The sequence below is a fragment of the Heptranchias perlo genome, unplaced genomic scaffold (genome assembly GCF_035084215.1).
Source record: "Heptranchias perlo isolate sHepPer1 unplaced genomic scaffold, sHepPer1.hap1 HAP1_SCAFFOLD_266, whole genome shotgun sequence".
NCBI lineage: Eukaryota > Metazoa > Chordata > Chondrichthyes > Hexanchiformes > Hexanchidae > Heptranchias > Heptranchias perlo.
The window spans coordinates 209853-235380 of NW_027139278.1; the positions used below are offsets into that span (position 1 = coordinate 209853).

General features: G+C 45.4%; 4 non-coding genes across 4 annotated transcripts; 3 read left to right on the plus strand and 1 right to left on the minus strand.

The window, feature by feature from the left end:
- The first annotated feature begins 1496 nt into the window (after positions 1 to 1496).
- trnak-uuu (transfer RNA lysine (anticodon UUU)) lies at positions 1497 to 1581 on the plus strand. The gene is given in 2 exon segments: positions 1497 to 1533; positions 1546 to 1581. It is a non-coding gene; the product is annotated as a tRNA-Lys (tRNA).
- Positions 1582 to 14331: 12750 nt separating this feature from the next.
- On the plus strand, positions 14332 to 14403 carry trnaa-ugc (transfer RNA alanine (anticodon UGC)). The gene has a single exon. It is a non-coding gene; the product is annotated as a tRNA-Ala (tRNA).
- A 5000-nt stretch (positions 14404 to 19403) lies between these two features.
- On the plus strand, positions 19404 to 19485 carry trnap-cgg (transfer RNA proline (anticodon CGG)). Its single transcript has one exon. It is a non-coding gene; the product is annotated as a tRNA-Pro (tRNA).
- Positions 19486 to 20507: 1022 nt separating this feature from the next.
- Positions 20508 to 20581, minus strand: trnat-agu (transfer RNA threonine (anticodon AGU)). Its single transcript has one exon. It is a non-coding gene; the product is annotated as a tRNA-Thr (tRNA).
- Positions 20582 to 25528: the final 4947 nt, after the last annotated feature.

Sequence of the window (25528 nt, forward strand, 5' to 3'; positions counted from 1 at the left end):
CAGGTCATTGAGGTGCCTTTAAAGTCCTGATTGTTTGAACTGAATTTCTTCCGAAAGCGCTTGAGATTCAGGTGGAGTGATTTGGGGACTTCCTTTCCCTCATCGCAAAAGTTTGAACCGCAGCTCAAGATCAAAAGTCCCGGGCTAAATTAGGGATTCTCCGGGATATGAACCTCGCATCGAGAATTATACTCCCACCTCAATGAGCCCAGAAACAAGAACGTGTCGTCACATTCACGTGTCACGGTCACATTCTAAACTGGTTTGTCCTGTCCTGTACATTACTGTCTAAATATTACAGATAAGCAGAGCACTTGAGCTGTCACAGCTGTGACTTTGACTTTTCTCCCTCTCCTCTCGATCTCCCCGGCAACTGCCACTAACCACAATCTTCTCTCACACTTCTCCATCAGGAAGTTCCGAGCCTCGGTTTTCAAATGAAATAACGCCCATCTCTCCAATCACCGACAGCCCGGAGAGAGTTTCATAATTTCAGCTCCCACTTTGCCCAAATCCTCCTTAAAGTACCATGAAAAAATTGGCCTTTAGTCAATAATAATATAATTAAATGTTCTTCTCTTCAGGGGCATTGTTTCAGATTCCACGGCTTTTAAAGATCACTGCGGATGTTTAACGAATCGCCTCTTGGTTGGAGGTTTCTGTGTGGGAAAGATCAGGAAGTGATAATTGAGAGACCGAGGATGAAGCTGTTTGATGGGAGCACTGGGGACACAGACCGTGCGCGGCTCCAGTGGAGCAATCGGTCAGCGCGCGTTATTTCTACAATAATTATACACTCGAGAAATGCTGCGGTTGTGAGCTCCAGCGCCATCTAAAGTAGTTGAACCTTCGAAACATTTTGACTGGAGTTCAAGGTACAACCGGTTCCATAACACATCGACTTCTTCATGTCCCCATGTGGGCACTGAGGCTCCTCGGGCCTCCCGTCTTGCAATAGCAGGTGAGAGTTTATTTATTTATAGGAGGGAGAGGGGGCGATTGGCGAGAGCTGAAATGGTAAAGCGGCCGGCACGACATCTTTAAATCTGAAGAACCAAAAACACAATTCTTCTTTCCGTGAAGCAGGTATTCATCGGTTTGAAGTGTCGTGTAGGGAAAATTCGGGAGGCAAATCTGCTGCCTGGTGTCACGGTGTAACGGGTGAAATTATTCAGCTTTCAATTGTTGATCGGCTGAAATGTCGAGAGGCCTTTCCCAGCTCCCGTGTGGAACAAGTTCAGCTTTTGAACCATTGGGTAAAGTGTTTTTTTTATTGCTGCGAACGAATGACAAGACATTTTGTACAAACAAGAAGAATTGTAAACTCACGAGTTCGCTGTCCATGTTTCTTACATCATGTTCAACAGAAACAAGGATTCTCCTCAACACGTTGCTGAAAATTGGAAAAAAAGAGATACTCCCCCGAATTCGACATCGACAGAGATAATTCTGAGTCCCACCCTGAATCTGTATCATGGAAACCAATCTTATAGCGAGTCTGGATAGCTCAGTCGATAGAGCATCAAACTTTTAAAATAGGTAGTGATCTGAGGGTCCAGGGTTCAAGTCCCTGTTCAGGCTAAAAGTTTTAAAACAGCTGGCAAGTTCTGCTTTTCAGGCGGACCAATATCAGCGAAAGGAGCAAGAGTTGGCCATTCAGTCCCTCGAGCCTGCTCCGCCATTTGATAACGTCATCGCTGATCTTCGACCTCAACTCCACTTTCCCGACCAATCCCCAGACCCCTTGAGTTCCATCGTGTCCAAAAATCGATCTATCTCAGTTTTGAATCGATTCAATGGCTCAGCATCCACAGCCCTCTGGGGGAGAGAATTCCAATGGTTCACAACCCTCTCAGTGAAGAAATTATTCCTCATCTGTGTACCAAATGGCCGGCCCCTTATCTTGGGATTATAACCATTAATTCTGGACTCTCCAGCGAGGGGAAACAGCATCCCAGCATTTACACTGTCAAGCCCTCCAAGAATTTTACATGTTTCAATGAGATCACCTCATTATTGTAAACTGCAGAGAATATAGGCCCATTCTGCTCAATCTCTCCTCACAGGACAAACCTCTCATCCCAGGAATCAATCTAGTGAACCTTTGTTGCACCCACTCTAAGGCAAGTGTATCGTTCCGCAGGTAAGGAGATCAAATCTGTACACAGTACTCCAGATGCGGTCTCACCAAAGCCCTATTTTATTACAGCAAGACTTCCTTATCCTTGTTCTCCAACCACCTCGCAATAAAGGCCAACACACCATTTGCTTTCCTAATTGCTTGCTGCACCTGCATGTTAACTTTCTCTGATCCATGTACAAGGACACACAAATCCCACTGAATACCAACATTTCGTGGTCTCTCATCTTTTACAAATATTCTGCTTTTCTATTCTTCCTACCAAAGTGAATAATCTCACATTTCCCCACTTTATACTTCATTTACCAACTTCTCGCCCACTCACTTCACCTGTCTGTATCACTTTGCATCCTCTTTGCGTCCTCCTCACAGCTTACTTTCCCACCAATTTTGTCTCATCAGCAAACCTGGATACATTACACTCGGTCCCCTCATCTAAGTCATTAATATAGATTGTAAATATCTGAGGCCCAAGCACTGATCTTCATGGCACCCCACTGGTTACAACCTGCCAACCCCAAAATGACCTGTTTATTCTGACTTCCTGTTTTCTGTACGTCAACAAATCCCCAAACCATGTTAATATATTACCCACAATCCCATGAGCCCTAATGTTGTTTAACAAACTTTTGTGTGGCACCTTATCGAATGCCTTTTGAAAATCCAAATGTACGACATGCACTGGTGCTCCCTTATCTACCCTGCTATCTACACCCTCAAAACCTCTTATAGATTTGTCAAACACGATTTCCCTTTCATAAAAGCGAGTTGCATGTGTCTAATTATAACATGATTTTCTAAGTGCCCTGTTACTACCTCCCTAGTAATAGATTCTCGCAATTTCCCTCCTACTATTGTCAGGCTAAATGGCCTGTAGTTCCCTATTTTCTCTCTCCCTCTTTCTTGAATAGCCGGGTTACATTTGGTACCTTCCAATCCAAGGGGACCTTTCTCGAATCATGGGAACTCTGGAAGATAAAACCAGTGCATCCACTGTCTCTGCAGCCACCTCTTTTTAAACCCTAGGATGTAGGCCATCAGGGCCAATGAATTTGTCAGCTTTTAGTCCCATTAATTCCTCCAGTACTTTTTCTTTACTAATCTTAATTGCTTTAGGTTCCTCACTCTGATTCCTCACCTTGGTTCCCCAATACTTCTGGTATGATTTTTGTGTCTTCTACTGTGAAGACAGATACAGAATACTTGTTAAACGTCTCTGCCATTTCCTTGTTCTCCATTATAAATTCTCCTGTCTCTGTCTCCAATGGACCCATGTTTACTTTCGCTAATCTCTTCCTTTATATACACTTGCAGAAGCTCTTACAATCCATTCTTATATTTCTTGCTGGTTCTATTTTCTCCCATTTTAGCAATTTCGTGGTCATCCTTTGCTGATTTCTCAAACTCTCCTAATCCTCAGGCTTACTATTCTTTTTGGCAACATTGTAAGCCTCTTTTAACCTAACACTATCATTAATTTCTCCAGTTAACCAAGGTTGGACCACTTTTACGGTGGAGCTTTTAATCCACAAGGGAATGTAATTTTGTTGAGGAATTCTAAATTATTTCTTTAAATGTTCACCATTGCTTATCTATTATCATATTTTTAATCTCTTTTCCCAAACTACCTTAGCCAACTCACCCCTCATAACTCCGTAAATGGTTTTGTTTAAATTTGAGACCCCAGTTTCGGACTTAACGACATCACTCTCAAACTCAATATGAAATTCTATCATATTATGATCATTCTTCCCCAGAGGATCATCTACTATAAGATTACTAATTAACCCTGTTTCATTACACAATACTAGATCTGAAATAGCCTGTTCCCTTGTTGATTCCTCGACATATTGATCTAGAAAACTGACTCGAATGAATTCCATGAACATAAAACAGCTTATCTTGAGTTGCAAACATGGTGTCAACACGATGGGATGACTTATGACTGGAAGCCATGGTCAGATCTGCCAGGTGAATTCGATGTTTGCTGCTAACATGGAGAATTAATGAAACCAAGACTTCCCTGCAGAGCAAGGAGTTGGGAAGAAAGATGCTGGGCATTGAGAGGCGAAGGATTTTGTAGATAGCAGGATGAATAAAAAAAGGATCTCAACTCCCTGCTTCTTTTCTATACTGATAAATATAGACAGAAATCTCATCTCCGTGCTTCTTTCAGATAATGAATGTCTTAATGCTCAAGAGATCACTGATCCAAACCAATTATCTCCTCTCGCACTCTCCTTCCAATCTTGCACACGTTGCTTAACTTTGAAATTGTGCATTTTTTCACAGTGGAATTCAATTTAAAGGAAACGATGCTGTGATCAGCTTGTGTTGTTAAGGAGATGGAGCACCAGGAAATACATAAAAGGTTGATGATAAAAGTGACTGTTCAGACACTGTGAGCTACAGTTAAAGGTCGGCAACATTAAAAGTGTCAGGCAGCAGATCTTTTCCAAATCTTGACACAAATGGCAAGAAAATGTAACGCGGACTTTGATCAATGTCACGACTTTCAAATAGCAGACATTTTATACACAAGGCAAGAAAGATTTACAAGGATGTTACCTGGACTGTAGAATTTTAGCTATGAGGAAAGATTGGATAGGCTGGGGTTGTTTTCTTTGGAACAGAGGAGACTGAAGGCAGATTTAATTGAGGTGAACACAATTATGAAGGTCCCAGATAGCGTGGTTTGGAAGGACCCACTTCTCTTAGCAGAGAGGTTAAGAACCAGGGGTATAGATTTAAAGTGATTGGTAGAAGGTTTAATGGGGAACTGAGGAGAAATTATTTCACCCAAGGTTTGTGGGGTCTGGAACTGACTGCCTGAAAGGGTGGGAGAGGCGGACATCCTCATCGCATTTTAAGAATACTTGAACTGCCGGTAGCTACAAGGCTATGGGCCAAGAGCTGGAAAGTGGGATTAAACTGGATAGCTCTTTTTCGGCCGGCACAGACGCAATGGGCCGAATGGCCTCTTTCTGTGCCGTAAATTTATTTGATTCTATGAGTCTAATTAACAGTAAGCAGGGTAGTTCAGTGATCATGAGAACGCTACTGAAGATAAATAACTGCTGGGAACCAAGCAATGCGTCCTTGTAAACCACAGACTGGGGAAGTTCCAGCTCCAGTGACAGAGATGGATCACAACAGGGTATAAAAGTGACGGGATACTGATGTAAGGGACAGTCAGGACTGGAGACACCTGAGATCAAGCTCAGGGTGCCTGAGGTTCCATCCAGCGGGATCATCTCGTGTACACGGGGGACTGGCATGTTTACTCTGGTACAGTACAGGAAAGAGAATTTGCTCATATATTTCTGAATGAGGTATTAAAGTTGCTGACTCTCAGACTTGTTAATTAATAAGACAATGCATTAGTTAGAACCTGCCATCCCTTAGTCTCTCTGCTCCTCTAATTTTAAACTTTGACCATTTAGTGCATATTTCATCTCATTTTACTTCCTCTCAAAATGTATCACGTCACATTTCTCTGCATTAAATTTCACCCGCCTGTTTACGAACCTGTGGACGTCACAATGAAGTCACTGACTCCTCTTCCCAGTTCCCCACGCTGCCAATGTTGGCGTCACCTATAGATTTTCACCTTGTGTCCCACATACCCAAGCTCAGATCATTCTCTATATTGAGAAGAGCAATGGTCCCAACACTGACCCTGGGGGACACCACTGTTTACATCCCTCCAATCTGAAGAACATCCATTAACCACTACTCTCTGTTTTCTGCCCTTTACACAACTTCCTACCCACACTGCCTCATTTATTTTAATACCGTGCGTATTAATTTTATCAACAAGCCTCCTGTCCGGCACCTTATCAAACACCTGTTCACAATCCATCAACACAACATCCACTACATTCCCTTTATCAGTATACTCGAGTTATCTCAAATAATCCATGTTGGCTATTCTTGATTAATGTGTTTTTCGAACAAATGTTGAAATGTTTGCTCCACCTCATCTGGTTTCATCTTTTTCAAGCCACAACAGAAAGGTCGAGTTTTCTCCTGGAGCTCAATGTAAATTAATTTTTAAAAATGATGCTTCAGACAATGACGGATATCTGGACTTCGAACCGCCCATTCAGTGGCGCAACTCCCGCCCCCACACACTCCGATTGGCTGGAGGACCAACTGTCAGCACAGCCGTCCAGTCAATTTACCATAAGACCATAAGAGATAGGAGCAGGAGTAGGCCATTCGGCCCCTCGAGCCTGGTCCGCCATTTAATGAGATCATGGCTGATTTGATTTATACCTCAGCTCCACTTTCCCGCCCTTTCCCCATATCCTTTGACTCCCTTGCTGATCAAAAATTTGTCTAACTCAGCCTTGAACGTATTCAATGACTCAGCCTCCACAGCTTTTTGGGGTAAAGAATTCCAAAGACTCACGACGCTCTGGGAGAAGAAATTCCTCCTCATTTCCGTCTTAAACGGGCGACCCCTTATTCTGATACTATGCCCCCTAGTTTTAGATTCCCCCATGAGGGGTAACATCCTCTCAGCATCTACGCTATTGAGTCTCCACAGAATCTTGTCTGTTTCAATCAAAACTCCATTGAGTGTAGACCCAACCTGTTCAATCTTTCATCATAAGACAACCCTTCCATACCCGGAATCAACCTAGTGAACCGTCTCTGAACTGCCTCAAATGCAAGTATGTCCTTCCTCAGAACTGTGTGCAGTACTCCAGTTGTGGTCTCACCAGCACCCTGTACATTTGTAGCATGACTTCACTGATTTTATGCTCCATCCCCATGGACATAAAAGCCAATATTCCGTTTGCCTTCCGGATTACCTGCTACACCTGTATGTTGAATTTTGTCTTTCTTGCACGAGGAAACCCAGATCCCTCTGTAGTGCAGCATTTTGTAGTATTTCTCCATTCAAATAAAAAAGCAAAATATTTTTTCCTCCCAAAGTGGATGACTTCACATTTTCCCACATTATATTCCATCTGCCAATTTTTTGCCCATTCGCTTAACCAGGCAAGATCCCTTCACAGACACGTTGTGTCCTCATTGCAACTTGCTTTTCCACCTATCTTTGTATCATCAGCAAATCTGGCCACAAGACACTCTGTTCCTTCATCCAAGTCATTGATATATATTGTAAATAATTGAGGCCACAGTACTGATCCCTGCAACACCCCACGAGTTCGATGAAATGCCTACAAATTTCCGCTCCTCCTATTGGTCCGGAACTCTCCTTAATCGCCAGGCGGGATTAATGGTGAGACTGGCGGTCCCGAGGTGCATTTGGAAAATAAACATTAATTGAACCCTTCAGTTGCAACAGTTAATAAAACGAAATTAATAAAAGTCACTGAAATTTTTTTTCTGGAGTTCACCAAATTCGGGGTGGAGCGGGGGAGGGCTTCTATGCTGTGTGTTTGTGCCGGTTAAAATGGCTCGAAGCGCTGGGGTTTCAGTTCATTTTATTATCCTTGGTCCAAACGCGATCTCTCTGCTTCCAATGTCTTTGTTTTTCGGCCTGATATTAAGATCATCAATGGCGGCTGCATCACCCAGCATGCAGCGCGGTACAGATTGTGCCCTATCTGAATCAGTGGAGCCCAGTGCGCAGGCGCGGTATTGACTCATTACCGGTCAGTGTGTCCTGAGCATGCGCGGCCAGTCGAGGCTGCGGGAGGAGCGCGTTCGGTGCAGGTCAGAGGATCGGAGCAAGAGGCTCAATAAACCCCGGGGCCCGGGTCCGGGCTCAGGCCCAGGCTCAGGCTTTACAAACCCCGAGTGCGGCCCCAGACCCGAATATAAAACAGTGAACATTATCCCCCCCTCACTACCCGCCGGGAAATGAAGGGGAAATGGGGATCGGTCAGGGAGCGTCTGTAAATGAAGGGGAAATGGGGATCGGTCAGGGAGCGTCTGTAAATGATGGAGAAATGGTGATCGGTCAGGGAGCGTCTGTAAATGAAGGAGAAATGGGGATCGGTCAGGGAGCGTCTGTAAATGAAGGAGAAATGGTGATCGGTCAGGGAGCGTCTGTAAATGAAGGAGAAATGGTGATCGGTCAGGGAGCGTCTGTAAATGAAGGAGAAATGGTGATCGGTCAGGGAGCGTCTGTAAATGAAGGGGAAATGGGGATCGGTCAGGGAGCGTCTGTAAATGAAGGAGAAATGGGGATCGGTCAGGGAGCGTCTGTAAATGAAGGAGAAATGGTGATCGGACAGGGAGCGTCTGTAAATGAAGGAGAAAGGATGATCGGACAGGGAGCGTCTGTAAATGAAGGAGAAAGGGTGATCGGACAGGGAGCGTCTGCAATTGAAGGGGAAAGGGTGATCGGACAGGGAGCGTCTGTGAATAAAGGAGAAATGGTGATCGGTCAGGGAGCGTCTGTAAATGAAGGGGAAATGGGGATCGGTCAGGGAGCGTCTGTAAATGAAGGAGAAATGGTGATCGGTCAGGGAGCGTCTGTAAATGAAGGAGAAAGGGTGATCGGACAGGGAGCGTCTGCAATTGAAGAAGAAATGGGGATCGATCAGGGAGCGTCTGTAATTGAAGGAGAATTGTTGATCAGTCAGGGAGCTTCTGCAATTGAAGAACTGGTGATCGGTCAGGGAGCGTCTGTAAATGAAGGAGAAATGTGATTGGTCAGGGAGCGTCTGTAAATGAAGGAGATATGTAATTGGTCAGGGAGCATCTACAAATGAAGCAGAAATAGTGATCAGTCAGGAAACTTCTGTAAATGAAGGAGAAATGATGATAGGTCAGTGATCGTCTGTAAATGAAGGAGCAATGGTGATCTCTATATCTTTATTCATCCGAGCTCGAGCTTTGGATGCTGTTCCTTTCCTCCTCGTGGGAATCTGTCTCCTCTGTACCCATTCCCACTCCTCCTTGAAGGCCTCCCACTGTTCAATTACTGTTCTGGCTGCCAATTTTTGATTCCAATTCACCTGGACAAGATCCCTTTTTAACTCACTGGAATTAGCCCTCCTCCAGTTCAGAATTTTCACATTTGACTGTCCCCTGTCCTTTTCCATAACTGTTCTAAACCTAATGAGATTATGATCACTGCTGCCCCATTGAAACATGCTCCACCTGCCCCACTTCATTCTCCACATCGAGCCCACTGCTGTACTCACATTCACTCTCTCACACTCACTCTCTCACACTCTCTCACTCACATTCACTCTCTCTCACTCTCACTCACATTCACTCTCTCACACTCACTCTCTCACACTCACTCTCACACTCACTCTCTCATTCACTTTCTCACATTCACTTTCTCACATTCACTCTCACACTCTCTCACTCACATTCACTCTCTCTCACTCTCACTCTCTCACATTCACACTCTCTCACACTCACTCTCTCACACTCACTCTCTCACACTCACTCTCTCATACTCACTCTCTCACACTCACATTCACTCTCTCACATTCAATCTCCCACATTCACTCTCTCACATTCACTCTCTCACATTCACTCTCTCACATTCACTCTCCCACATTCTCTCTCACACTCACTCTCTCACACTCACTCTCTCACACTCACTCTCTCACACTCACATTCACTCTCTCACATTCACTCTCTCACCCTTTCACTCTCTCACCCTTTCACTCTCTCACCCTTTCACTCATTTTTTTAGGGCCACTGAAAGATGATGCGATGGGTTTGGATTTCAGCACAGGGAGGAGGGAGAGTGTGTGGGACGGGGATTTACAGCTTTGAGGCACAAGAGAGGAAAGAAGGTTTTGTAGACACTAGAATTGTCTTTTCTGAATTTCTACCCTGTACTTACAGTGATGACTTTTATAAACTCCTTTATAGGGTATTAGATGGGGAGGATTTGCAGAGGAAAACTCAAACCAAACAGCACGTCAAGATCTGACAGAGTCACTCGATTCATCAGGACCTGAATATCATCGGCCTTTGAATGTGGAAGGAGAAATGTTTGTCTGTTCTATCCGTGGGAGAAGATTTCAAACATCAGTGTGAGTGGAAAAGCACCGAGACACACACACCCGAGTGAGAGTGTTCCAGTGCACTGACTGTGGAAAGAGCTTTAACCAGTTACACAGCCTGAAAAAACATCGCACCATTCACAGCGGGGAGAAACCGTCCACGTGTTCTGTGTGTGGACGAGGCTTCAACTGATCGTCCAACCTGGAGAGACACAAGGACACACGGACCACGGAGAAATCGTGGAAATGTGGGGACTGTGGGAAGGGATTCAATTACCCTTCAGAGCTGGAAACTCATCGACGCACTCACACTGTGTGTGGGAAGGGATTCACTCGATCATGCCACCTGCTGTCACACCAGCGAGTTCACTCTGATGAGAGACCTTTTAAATGCTCTGACTGTGGGAAGAGCTTTAAAAGCAGAAACGAACTGCTGAGACATCAACGCAGTGACACCGGGGAGAGGCCGTTCACCTGCTCCGTGTGCGGGAAGAGATTCACACTGTCATCACAACTTTTGTGACACCAGCGTGTTCACACTGGGGAGAGGCCATTCACCTGCTCCGTGTGTAAGAAGAGATTCACTCAATCATCCACCCTGCTGACACACCAGCGAGTTCACTCTGATGAGAGACCTTTTAAATGTTCTGACTGTGAGAGGAGCTTTAAAAGCAAAATTGAACTGCTGACACACCAACGCACTCACACTGGGGAGAGACCGTTCTCCTGCTCTGTGTGTAAGAAGAGATTTACTCGATCATGCCACCTGCTGATACACCAGCGAGTTCACACTGGGGAGAGGCCGTTCTCCTGCTCCGTGTGTGGGAAGAAATTCACTCATTCTTCCACCCTGCTAACACACCAGCGAGTTCACTCCGATGAGAGACCTTTAAAATGTTCTGACTGTGAGACGAGGTTTAAAAGCAAAAAGAATCTGCTGACACACCAACGCACCCACACTGGGGAGAGGCCGCTCACCTGCTCCGTGTGAGGGAAGGGATTCACTATTTCATCCAAACTGCTGACACACCAAATTGTTCAGACTGGGGAGAGACCTTTTTAATGTTCTGACTGCACGAAGAGCTCTAAATACAGATACAAATTGTGAAGACATCGACACACTCACGTCAGAGAGAGGCCGTTCACCTGCTCCCTGTGTAAGAAGAGATTTACTCGGTCATCACACCTGCTGAGACACCAGCGAGTTCACTCTGATAAGAGACCTCTGAAATGTTCTGACTGTGAGAAGGGATTTAAAACAAATGATCTGAAACACCAACACACTGACACTGGGGAGAGACTGTTCACCTGCTCCATGTGTGGGAAGGGATTCACAAATTCATCTGACCTTCTGAGACATCAACTTGTTCACACTATTGAGTGACCTTTTAATGCAGTAACTTTGAGAAGAGCTTTAAAAGCAGAAATGAACTGCTGACACATCAACTCACGCACATTGTGGAGAGACTGTTCACCTGCTCCGTGTGTGGGAAGGGATTCACTCAGTCATCACACGTGCTGAGACACCAGCGAGTTCACAAGTGACTGCAGGGTTTGGATTCTGCAGTTAATCACATCCAGGACTGAACTATGGTGTTTAGAGTCAGGAAGAACAACGTGTAAGGATTAACCCATTAACAGATAGAATTTAGTATAATTATAATCAATAGTAGAAGTAGAACAAAATGTACTGTGAATCTATGTATCTATAAATGTAAACTGTACTGTGTATTAATATAGAATGAACCATGTAACGTGTGTTCAATAAGAAAGTGCTGGTGGGCCGAGAAGGATGCATGATGGTTATTACAGTCAAGTTTGCAGTTAAAACTAAAAGGATGCTGACAACAGTAAAGTGGGAATGAACAGACCTAAGGGAGGAATGTGCTGTGATAGCATAATATCTAAAATACATGTAGATAAAGGGACTGAAGGTTCATTAAATCAAGGAGTCACTCAGGCTCAGGCCTCTCTATCTCGAGCCTCCACAAGCCAGTCAGTAGAAGTCTGTTTATACAAACGGTTCTGTGAAGGCTGGCAATGCAAACTCTAAATAAGGTTCTGTTAAGTCTGTAACAACAAGGCACGGATGTTACCAGGAGTTATGCTTGGAATGTAACTTCTGAAGGTTGAGAGACATGAATAATGGTCAGGCTGAGAGATGTGGATGTGAGAGTGAACTGCTCATAAACTGAAAAAGGGAATAAGAAGAGACCTCAAAAGCTGAGGAAGGCGAACAAGATTCTGGCAAGGAAGAAGAGAACTTTTCAGTCAACAGATCACAGCAAGAGAGAGAGAGAGAGAGACTGCACTGTAGTCACTTGGAGGGATAGAGAGAGAGAGAGAGAGACCGCACCGTAGTCACTTGGAGGGATAGAGAGAGAGAGAGAGAGAGACCGCACCGTAGTCACTTGGAGGGATAGAGAGAGAGAGAGAGAGACCGCACTGTAGTCACTTGGAGGGACAGAGAGAGAGAGAGAGAGACCGCACCGTAGTCACTTGGAGGGACAGAGAGAGAGAGACCGCACTGTAGTCACTTGGAGGGATAGAGAGAGAGAGAGAGAGAGACCGCACTGTAGTCACTTGGAGGGACAGAGAGAGAGAGAGAGAGAGACCGCACCGTAGTCACTTGGAGGGACAGAGAGAGAGAGAGAGAGACTGCACCGTAGTCACTTGGAGGGATAGAGAGAGAGAGAGAGACCACACTGTAGTCACTTGGAGGGACAGAGAGAGAGAGAGAGAGAGACCGCACCGTAATCACTTGGAGGGATAGAGAGAGAGAGAGACCGCACCGTAGTCACTTGGAGGGATAGAGAGAGAGAGAGAGAGAGACAGCACCGTAGTCACTTGGAGGGTAGAGAGAGAGAGAGAGAGAGAGACCGCACCGTAGTCACTTGGAGGGAAAGAGAGAGAGAGAGACCGCACCGTAGTCACTTGGAGGGACAGAGAGAGAGAGACCGCACCGTAGTCACTTGGAGGGATAGAGAGAGAGAGAGAGACCGCACCGTAGTCACTTGGAGGGACACTCCCGAGGTTTCAAGGAACACTCATTATTTCTCTTTGTTAAGTATCACCTTTTTGCACTAATTGTGATGTGATTAATAAATCGGTTTTGCCTTTAACCGTAATACCAGTACCAGTGGTGATCTTGTTGTTGTCAGGAACCAGTCCTTAGATTGGATCAGATTATAATCCTGAAAATAGTGGTTTAAATCCTACAATTGGCGACCACGAAGGGACTATTTCTGACAACAGCTAAAACCTGGTGGGGGATAGTTACATAAAATAAATTGATTATTTTTCCAGTAAAATGCAGTGAGTGGAGGATAGTTACAGAATATAAATTAATTATTTCTCCAGCAAAATGCAGTGAGTGGGGGATAGTTACAGAATATAAATTGATTATTTCTCCAGTAAAATGCAATGAGTGGGGGATAGTTACATAATATAAATTGATTATTTCTCCAGTAAAATGCAGTGAGTGGAGGATAGTTACATAATATAAATTGATTATTTCTCCAGTAAAATGCAGTGAGTGGGGGATAATTACATAATATAAATTGATTATTTCCCCATTAAAATGCAGTGAGTGCAGTGCACACCCACCACGGGTGGCCTCATAAAATGAGGACAATCAGTTCTTCTTTCCTTGGTGAGAGGTTTCTTCAATCTGGGGATTTAGTTCAGTGATAGAGCGCATGTTTTACATGTGTTGAGATCCTGGGTTCAACTCTCAGCATCTTCCAAAATAATTTTTCACCTGAATTACCCACGGAAAGTTGAATGACGTTTTTTGAGCTCAGCGAGTTCCAACTTCTGAGGCTCCACAAGCATTAAATTGTCCCGGAGCGGGACTTCATCTCTCGGTCCCCTCAACAGCTCAACTCAAAGCAGCCGCCGACTGAGGGGAATGTGTGACGGTGCAATATCGAGCGAGCAGTCCCAGCTCTTGTTCCTGTTTGACGCTCTGTCATTCTTCCATCTCACTTTATGATTCAGAGGTTGGATTTCAGCCTTGTCACTGACCATTAGCGATTGGGTTTTTTTATTTCCGCAGATTTTTTTTGGAAAGTTCAAAGTAAAGAGGAGCAGAAACCCCGTGAACTGAAGCAGAGGTTGAACATTGTGAACACGCGGGACCGCTGGGCATCTCGATGTCCTGGAGAGACGGAGCAGAAAGCTCACGGCTTCACTTCTAAAGTGTCTGCTTGTTTATTTCTCAGGTATCTTTTGCCCCGTGGGGATGTAGCTCAGTGGAAGAGCACATGCTTTGCATGTATGAGGTCCTGGGTTCAATCCCCGGCATCTCCAAACAAGTTACATTTTGGATTCAACTGTGAGAATATCATCTGAGACTCGCCTCACATTCACACACAAGGAGAGACAAGAGTTTCTTCACCTCGCGAAAAACCGAACGCTCCGCACAGAATATAATTCAATGGGAGAGCGCCCACGGTGTTTCAATGGCTCCCATCTCATGGTTGAACAGCTTGCCCAGTGATCGATTATTTCCAGTTTCACAGATTGGGGGGAAGCAGCGGACCGGCGTCCGACCACAAAGAGGGAAGAATAGTCTGGATGTTGGGAGCTTCTTCTTTTCCCAGAGAGGAGTGAGCATCTGGAATGCATTCCCGGCTGGTGCGGGGGGTGCTGACCCTCTCTGGTGTGGTGGGTGCTGACTCTCTCTGGTGCGGGGGGTGCTGACCCTCTCTGGTGTGGTGGGTGCTGACTCTCTCTGGTGCGGTGGGCGCCGACCCTCTCTGGTGCGGTGGGCGCCGACCCTCTCTGGTGCGGTGGGTGCTGACTCTCTCCGGTGCGGTGAGTGCTGACTCTCTCTGGTGCGGTGGGTGCTGACTCTCTCCTGTGCGGTGGGTGCTGACTCTCTCCGGTGCGGTGAGTGCTGACTCTGACTCTGGTGCGGTGGGTGCTGACTCTCTCTGGTGCGGTGGGTGCTGACTCTCTCTGGTGCGGTGGGTGCTGACTCTGACTCTCTCTGGTGCGGTGGGTGCTGACTCTGACTCTCTCTGGTGCGGTGGGTGCTGACTCTGACTCTCTCTGGTGCGGTGGGCGCTGACTCTCTCTCCGCCTTCTCGAGGGATCTGGACCGGTTCTTGACTGGGGCAGAGATCGCATCATATAGAAGGTGAGTGGTTTTTTTCTGGATTTTTTTCTGGTTTGTGACCGCTCCCAGGAGATTCCATGTTCCCGGTGGGTGGGGCTGGTGGTGTGTGTAGGAAGTGTCCAGTCACGATGCTCCAGGCATGTGGGGCAGGATTGATGAACCAGCTGGTCTTTTCCTGCCCGTCATGTCCGTCTGTAACCCCAGATCGTTAAGGTGTTTTTAGTGAAGTGATCTTTAAACACAAAACCCTCACCTGGGACAAGTCCTGCGTCCGTCTGTCGTGAAATGAGATTCAATGCTGTCTGGGCCTCACCTTGTCCTCCTCCTTTTACATTATTATATTGTCCGCACACGGTGATATGTTTGGTTAAGATGAAAATACAAATTATCCGCTCTGGGCTCCTCCAGTCTCTCTGTGTTTCTCTCTCCTCCTAACCTGACTGTCAGATAATAGTAACTGGTGTCCTCTCCATCCCGTTCTCAACACCCAGACACGACGACTTACTGAATAAATTCAACACTCACAGACAGTCCAGTGTCAGACAGTTACAGACGGTTTCTCTCCACCTTTCCTTACAGGACTGGCGAAGGATGAATGCCCCGTCAGACCGGTTGATATACAGTAAAAGGGACAGTGACCGTCTCACCAATAGCACCGGAGGTCTGTTCACAGACACAGAATCAGTCTTTCCCTTTCTATCAGTGTGTCTATATTACGCTCAGTAACAGTATCCCGCCTCCTTGTACAGCACTAGGGAGAGAGAAAGACAGACAGACAGAGAGAGACACACAGACAGACACAGTATCAGTCTCACACTTCCCATCAGTGTGTCCGTTTCACACTCAGTAACAATATTCCACCTTCATGTACAGCGCTAGAGAGAGATAAAAACAGACAGGCACAGTATCAGAATTACACTTCCTATCAGTGTCTCTGTATCACTCTCAGTAACAGTATCCCACCTTCATATGCTGTACAAAAGAGAGAGAGAGAAACTGACCTGTAATGTCCCGTTTTCACAGAGTAACAAATTGGAAAATATTCCATTCCAAATGCTATTCCAAGGTGGAGTGACAGAAGATGCAGTCTCATCTCTCACTGATATTATTTCAGAGACAGACACATTATTAATCCCACTCTCAGGGACAGTGTCACACATTTAACCCTCTCTTGCATGTTGTCCCCTCTGCAATCTTGCAGCTCAGGGCCGTTCTGTATTACTCTCAGTGACCGAGAGTTTCACTCCGATTGAAATAAACTGGGACTGTTGCTGCCTGATATTAATCCTACACGGTCCCAGCAAATACACCGACTCCCACTTTCCTCCCCCGTTTCTCCAGGATTGGTTTGAGGAATCCTCCCTCCAGTTTCGGAGTCAAACGTTACTTTATCAGTAAGGGAGCCAAGAATGAACAGAACCCATTGGCTCATTCCACAGCCGCTCACTTTATCTCTGAAAGACTCTTTCCCATCAAAATTCCCCGAGAGAAACAGCAGGGATGGAAACCTCGAGTTTAATAGTTGGAGATTGTAAAGTCAGTCTGGATTCCAGCGTTAGGCACTGGTGGAATCCCATCTGTTTCCCATTCTGGTGCCTGTTCCTGCACTGCCTGTGGAGCCCATTCCCTCTGACCTTTCCCCCAGACCCACTTCCTTTGCTCAGACAGGCGGGAATGGAGAGATCACGGCCCCCGGGGGAAGGGAGCAAAGAGCAGCCTCGTTACAGCAGCTCATCGCTCCGGGACCGTGTCCGCAGATGGGCTCAGAGATCGGCATTGAGTCCGGGGGAAGGGCAGGGGGAGTCCGGGGGCTGTTTGTAAGAGGCGGAGTGGATCAGGAACTGGTCCCGGAACATGGAGTGAGAGGGGGGGGAAGGGAGAGGTCATTCTCGGGCTGTGTGTGGACAGGGTGTGTCCAGGGGAAGGGAGAGAGAATGGGAAGAACCTGCTATTAAAACCATTGCTGCTTTCTCTCCCCAAACCAGGAGTGAATGGTCCTGGTTTAGTTCCAGTCTCACCCTGTTTATTGTTATTGGACAGTGAAGAGTGGAAACAGAGCCGGACAGTAAGGATGTGGGGAGTTATACAAAGAGCATCTATTGCAGGCATCAGGTGAGAAGTGTGAAGGACACAATTTAAACAGCGGCTGTTTGGTTTCGGTTGAACGGTTAGTCCCATGGGAGAGGGGATTAGAAACCTGACCTGCACAAAGGTCCCTGCCCCATCGGGTAGTCCCATTCATGGATCAGTGCAGGGGTTGGGTTGTGTCTGGATGTCACTAAATTGTTGTAAAATAGCCCAACACACCTGGTGTGCAGAAGCTGAGTGCTGCAGTGGAGTCAGACACTGACACTGTTTGTATCGCTGGTTTTCATTTGTGGATATTCAAAATGATCATTAGCAGAGATATTAAACTGATCTCTATTCTATTTTCAACCTCACCGTTTCTTGGGTTACAACAGATCATTTTTCTTTCCACAGGCGAATCCTTGAATGATCCAGAATGAATGTGATGTTTCCTCCACCCGAGGCACAAGGAGGAGTGCAGCCAGCTCCTTCTCACACACAGGAGGTACATTATCACCCACAGAGCACAGAGACACAGACAGGTCATCAGTTCCACAGTCTCAGACAGCAGAAGTAGTCAGTCCCACACTGATCCCAAGTTCCAGAGACACACTTTCAATCCAACATTCAAACAGAGCGGGTGAGGCAGACACTGTTCCATTTGCCCCGAACTCTGTCCCGCTGACAGGCAGATACAAAAATCCCAGTCCAAAATCACACTCTCAGATTGAAAGGCACTGTGTCAATCTCACAACAGGGCAACATAGCTACGAATTAAATACCAGAGAGAAATCACACATGGTATCCGATTGAAAGGGACAGAATGAATCCCAATAATGTACCTGAGATTCCAATTGAATACTATCCCAGAACTCTCACACACATGACTTTAATACATGAAATATCCATTCGAAAAGTGAACCATTTGCTACAAATTGCAAACAAATCCAAACCTCACATACAGTATCGATTGAGAAATACTGAAATATAGTAAACCTGAGAAACAAATTAGATACCTGTTCAGAATGCACTCGTAGAATGAAATTTAAAGAGAGTATCAATTCTATTAGTGCAGACTGAGATACACATTATATACCAGTCCAAAAATCTCATACAATATTAGACTGAAAGATACAGTATCAATTCCATTTCTACAGACTGATCTACACATTACAAACCAATTCAAAAATGTCACCTTATCAGTTTGAAAGATTCATTATCATCCACAATCGTACTCACAGAGATACAGATTTAATAGTGGTCCAAAAAGCACACAAATTATCTGATTAAAACCTCCAACATTAAATCCTAAAGTTCGTCCATATTTACAAATTAAATAAGGAGTAAAACTCTTCAAACATTAAGATATTAAAGCTGAAGTATTGAACGCAATAATGTAATCTGAGAGAATAATTATGTACAGATACAGAATGAAACTCACATTCAGATACAGTACCAAAGACACACAGACACAGAATGAATCCAACACTCTCATCAAGTACCAGGGACTGATAGGTACAGTATGAATCCCACACTAACATGCAGTATGAGTAACTGCATATTTAGGATGAATTCAACTCCCACATACAGTACTGGGGACTGTATATAAAGAATGAGTCCCACACTCACATGGAGAAACAGAGACTGACAGATACCGAAAGAATCCCACACTAACACACAGTATGAGAGACTGCCGATAAAGAATGAATCACAAACTCTCACACACACTGCTGACAAGACAGAGAATGAATCTCACACTCACACACAGTATCAGTGAGTGACAGACACAGAATGAATCCCACACTCACACACAGTACCAGAGACTGACAGATACAGAATGAATCCCACACTCACACACAGTACCAGAGACTGAGAGATACAGAATGAATCCCACTAAACTATCAGGGAATAAGCACAGACCAGGGATCAGGGCCTTTACCCAGTAAACCATCAGAGAATCAGCACAGACCAGGGATCAGGGCCTTTACCCAGTAAACGATCAGAGAATCAGCACAGACCAGGGATCAGGGCCTTTCACCTGTCGGAGAGAACATTGTATCACAGATCGCTTGTGATAAACCGACACATTCTGATTTACAGCCGTGCATAACAGATGTTTGTAGCTGCGATGGCCGAGTGGTTAAGGCGTTGGACTCGGAATCCCCTGGGGATTTCCTGCGTACGTTCGAATCCTCCTCGCAGCGCGACTTCTTAAAGTTATGTTTACTGCTCAAATAACGATGAACTGGAGTTGACGAACCGCATTCCCTCTCTCAGAGAGACTCTCCAGCGCGGCTCATGCTTTTAATTCGGAGCCCAATGGTCTCTTGCAAAATTGCAAGACACGTGAAGGAATCTCTCCCAAGCTCCATCTTTAATTCTGCCCGTTCGCAGAACTTGACATTGATCCTATTTCTTCCTATACTTTGATCCCACCTTGTCTCTGTCTCTTGACTCTCTGTGTTTTTCCCTCATGGACTTCTCAGGCTTCGTTGAACGGCCACGGATGATCGAACCTGGAACACCGGCAGTGAAGGGTAAAGATGGAAAGACTGAGACGGGGGGAGTGGCGAGAGGGTGGATTTGGAATTCCTGAGTGACCGCACTGCGCATTTTCCAGATCTGCTTGGAGCACCAATCCCTTCAATTCATCACTTACAGGGACAATTCGATTCGCGGTTTCTTTTCCCTGAGCTTGGCGAGATCTTAAAAATTGAAAGCGACCAATATCAAAGCGAACCTCGTCACCGACATGATCACAGATACAGAGCGGCCACACTCTGCTTCAGTGAGGGGAAAACCCAGAGCGGTTTCAAGGTTGAATGTAATTGGAAGCAAAGCTCGTTCAATGAAAGTGCAGGTCATTGAGGTGCCTTTAAAGTCCTGATTGTTTGAACTGAATTTCTTTCAAAAGCGCTTGAGATTCAGGTGGAGTGATTTGGGGACTCCTTTTCACTCTTCGCAAAACTTTGAACCGCAGATCAAGATCAAAAGTCCAGGGCTAAATTAGGGTTTCTCCAGGGTATGAAACATCGAATCAAGAATTATACCCCGACCTCAACGAGCCCAGAAACAAGAACGTGTCACGGACACATTCTATGAGAGGGCTGTCTGTATGATGAAAAGGCATTTTTGAAAAGACCTCCTGATCAGTTCCGTGTTGGATCCTGAACAAAACACAGCACTGTGTGCTTCTCAAATTCACTAAACACCACGAATTACACAAAGGCACCGCTGGGAGTTGAACCCAGGATCTCCTGTTTACTAGACAGGTGCTTTAACCAACTAAGCCACGGTGCCAATTCATGGTACTGTTTCCCACCTCCTCTCATTAATATCTATCAGCTACACGTCACATTCTGTTGTGGGTTCAGACTGTTTGATCTTTGTCCATTTCGCTTGCCCGTTTCCCTGTGAATCCCGATACTGACTGCGTTTCAGGCTGTGTTTATCTTTCTGTGTCCATCAGTGCTTTGATAGACGAATGAATATGTGTGCTTGTGTTTGTTTGTTACTTTAAATAAATTAGGGATGGACAATTCTCGCTCTGACACTGAAGAACTAATTGAACAAATTTCACAGTGAAGTGTTGTTTGTTGTGGTGCTGAAACTAAAAAAAATCGTAAAAGGTGCAAAGAGGGAAAACGAGAAAAACTTGTGAATGAAATTAAGGACAACTTTTAAGGTTTTTACACGTATATTAAGAGAAAGAAGGGTGACTAAGAGTAACGTGGGCCCCTTAAAGACAGATGGAGGTGATATTGTAATTGAAAATCAGGAAATGGCAGACTTGCTAAATACTCACAGAAAAGCATGAGGATAATAAACCAGAGACACGAGGAAAACTGAAAATAAATCAAGGGGATTCAGTGTAAGTAAAATAATGGTAATGGAGAAAATAATCAGACTAAAGATAGACAAATCTCCAGGACCTGATGGTGACCATCCCAGGGGACGAAGGGGAATAGGTGAGGAAATTGTACATGCTTTAGTCATGATCGTTCAAAACTCTCTTGATTCAGGAATTGTTCCATGGATTGAAAAAATTCAAATATCATTCCATTATATAGGAAGGGTAGGAGAGATAAAACAGGAAATTATAGACCTATTAGTCTGACGTCTGTTGTGGGGAAGTTACCAGAATCTGTTATTGGGGAAAGAATGACTGAGCACTTGGATAAACATGAATTGATCAGAGAGAGTCAGCATGGATTTGTAAAGTGTAAGTCAAGTCTAACGAAAATAGTTGAACTTTTTGAAGATGTAACTAACGTGGTAAATAATGGAGTGTCTATGGGGGTTATGTGTATATTGACTTCCAGAGGGATTCGATAAGGTTTAACATCAGAGACTGTTAACAGAAATGAGAACATGTGGAATTCAAAGCAACCCATTGACATGGGGAGGGAGTTGGTTTGGAGGTAGGAGACAGAGAGTAGGGTTAATGGGTATGTACTCAAATTGACAGGATTTGATTAGTGGTGTCCCCCAGGGATCTGTATAAATGAGGCAGATAAAGGAATAGAGAGCGGTATATCCAGGTTTGTTGACGACACCAAGTTTGGGTGCACAGTGAGCAGTGTGGATGGGAGCATAAAGTTGTAAAAGGAAATTGATAGATTCAGTGAGTTGGTAAAACTGTGTCAGATGGAGCTTACATAGAATTACATAGAATGTACATCACAGAAACAGGCAATTCGGCCCAACTAGACTATACCGGTGTTTATGCTGCAGACGAGCCTCCTCCAACCCCTCTTCATCTAACCCTATGAGCAAACCCGAATATTCCTTTCTCCTCCATGTGTTTATCTCACTTCACTGTAAATGCATCCATGATATTCGCCTTAACTACTCCTTGTGGGAGTGAGCTGCACATTCTAACGACTCTCTGGATAAATATGTTTCTCTTGAATGCCAGATTGGATTTATTGATGACTATTATATTCATGGCCCTAAGTTCTGACGTCCCCACTCCCAAAAGTACAAACACCTTATCTACATCTGACCGATCAAACCCTTGCATAATCTTAAAGCCCTGTATCAGGTCACCCTGAGCCTTCTCTTTTCTCGACAAAAGAGCCCCAGACTGTTCAAAGTTTCAATCTGGGGAAGTGTGAGGCCATCCACTTTGGCCCTCAGCAAGATAAATCAGAGTATTTTCAAAATGGTGAGAAGCCAGGAACAGTGGGTGAGCAGAGATCCTTCGGGAAATCAGGAAGAGTTGGCAGACAGGTGCAAAAAATAATTAAAATGGCTAATGGAATATCGGCCTTTATCTCAAGGGAACTGGAATTCAAAAGGGTGGAAGTTATGTTAGAATTCTATAAACTCTGCAAAGGCCACATTTAGAGTACGGCATTCAGTCCTGGGCACCAGACCTCAGGAAGGATATATTGGCCTTGCAGGAGGTGCAGCGCAGAAAGACCAGAATGATACCGGGGCTAAAATGGTTACATTATGAGGACAGGTTGCATGGACAAGGTTTGTATTTCCTCGTGTATAGAGGATTAAGTGGTGATGTAATTCAGGTGTTGAAGGTGATTCAATGATCCAATGGTGGGTGTGTGAGTTGGTGCTGAATCGGTCCCCTTCAGTGAAGAGAGGGTCAGCGGGCGCCTGACAGACACGGCTCGGAACGGGACTCGCTTCTCTCCGGCGGCAGCGGCTGGTTTAGAGAGATCTCTCTGTCTGCTGCTGTTACTCCGCCTCCCGCACTCTGGGAGAACCGCGGAGCTCGGTCCTCATTTTTCTCTTATGGATCCGGCTCCATCCGTTTACTGTTGACGGGAGTGCGTCTGATACCAAGTCAGTCAGAAGCGGGTGCAAATCACAACATAGGCACAGGCCCAAGGACTGGGGACTGGTTTGATATTGGGTCCTTTTTAAGGGACCGGCTGTAGAATGTTTGTATAATAATAATGATCAGAATTAACTTTGATACAATGAAGTTTTTTTCAGTTATTTCCCATTTCCACCCTCACCAGTTTTATACAGTAACAGGTAACAATGTTTGAGGGATGTGATGTCCAGTGTTGGTGGAATCAGTGTAATTTAACTTGAGACATTGAAGAATCTCTTGTCTATCCCAGGCTCTTACCTTCGGTTTAGACCCTCACCTAGTTTAAAATTGGCCACTCACTGATATAAATAAACCAGTAACAATCCCGAAACCTCAGCGGGGATATTTGTTCCGATACTTAATGACGGTCCCAATTTCCACTGAAATTCTCAATCTGCAAATCCCAGAGGCTGTTTCGGGTTTGACAAACTGTGAAACAGATTGTTTTAAAAGCCGGAAAGAGGGAAAAACTGGTGGTTGATATGAAGTGTTATACATTATCTCTTTCTGTTTCAGATTTACAATTTCTCTTTGTGTGTTACTGGCAGGAGAGGCTATAACGGAGCCCAGTGACTGGGTAACGAGCTGCACTGAGTCATTGGCCTGTGTTACAGACCGGCTCGTTGGACCTGCTCATTTCGTGAACTCGCTGGTGTCTCAGCACGTGTGATGACTGAGTGAATCCCTTCCCACACACGGAGCAGGTGAAAAGTCTCTCCCCTGTGTGAGTGCGTCGATGTCTCAGCAGTTTGTTTGTGATTTTAAATCTCTTCCCACAGTCAGAACATTTAAAGGTCTCTCAGTGTGAACTTGCTGGTGTTTCAGCAGGGTGGATGACCGAGTGAATCTCTTCTTACACACGGAGCAGGAGAACGGCCTCTCCCCAGTGTGGGTGCATTGGTGTGTCAGCAGATTAATTTTGCTTTTATACCTCTTCCCACAGTCAGAACATTTAAAAGGTCTCTCATCGGAGTGAACTTGCTGGTGTGTCAGGAGGTGAGATGACCGAGTGAATCCCTTCCCACACACGGAGCAGGTGAATGGCCTCTCCCCAGTGTGAGTGCGTTGGTGTTTTAGCAGTTCAATTTTGCTTTTAAACCTCTTCTCACAGTCAGAACATTTAAAAGGTCTCACATCAGTGTGAACTCGCTGGTGTGTCAGGAGGTGAGATGACCGAGTGAATCCTTTCCCACACACAGAGCAGATGAACGGCCTATTCCCAGTGTGAGTGCGTTGGTGTTTCAGCAGTTCAATTTTGCTTTTAAACCTCTTCTCACAGTCAGAACATTTAAAAGGTCTCACATCAGTGTGAACTCGCTGGTGTGTCAGGAGGTGAGATGACCGAGTGAATCCTTTCTCACACACAGAGCAGATGAACGGCCTATTCCCAGTGTGAGTGCGTTGGTGTTTCAGCAGTTCAATTTTGCTTTTAAACCTCTTCTCACAGTCAGAACATTTCAAAGGTCTCTCATCAGTGTGAACTCGCTGGTGTGTCAGAAGCTCAGATGACCGAGTGAATCCCTTCCCACACACAGAGCAGGTGAACGGGCTCTCCCCAGTGTGAACTCGCTGGTGTGTCAACAGGGCGGATGACTGAGTGAATCCCTTCCCACACACGGAGCAGGTGAACGGCCTCTCCCCAGTGTGGGTACATTGGTGTGTCAGCAGATTCCTTTTGCATTTAAACCTTTTCTCACAGTCAGAACATTCAAAAGGTCTCTCCCCAGTGTGAACTCGCTGGTGTGTCAACAGGGTGGATGACCGAGTGAATCCCTTCCCACACACAGAGCAGGTGAACGGCCTCTCCCCAGTGTGAGTGCGTTGGTGTGACAGCAGATTACTGTTGCTTTTAAACCTCTTCTCACAGTCAGAACATTTAAAAGGTCTCTCATCAGAGTGAGCTCGCAGGTGTGTCAGGAGGTGGGATGACCGAGTGAATCCCTTCCGACACACGGAGCAGGTGAACGGCCTCTCCCCAGTGTGACTGCGTCGATGAGTTTCCAGCTCTGAAGGGGAATTGAATCCCTTCCCACAGTCCCCACATTTCCACGGTTTCTCCATGGTCCGGGTGTCCTTGTGTGTCTCCAGGTTGGACGATCAGTTGAAGCCTCGTCCACACACAGAACACGTGTATGGTTTCTCCCCGCTGTGAATGGTGCGATATTTTTTCTGGCTGTGGAATTGGGGAAAGCTCTTTCCACAGTCAGTGCACTGGAACACTCTCACTCGGGTGTGTGTGTCTCGGTGCTTTTCCACTCACACTGATGTTTGAAATCTTCTCCCACAGATAGAACAGACAAAAGTTTCTCCTTCCACATTCAAAGGTCGATGATATTCAGGTCCTGATGAATCGAGTGACTCTGTCAGATCTTGACGAGATCTTTGGTTTGAGTTTCCTTCTGCAAATC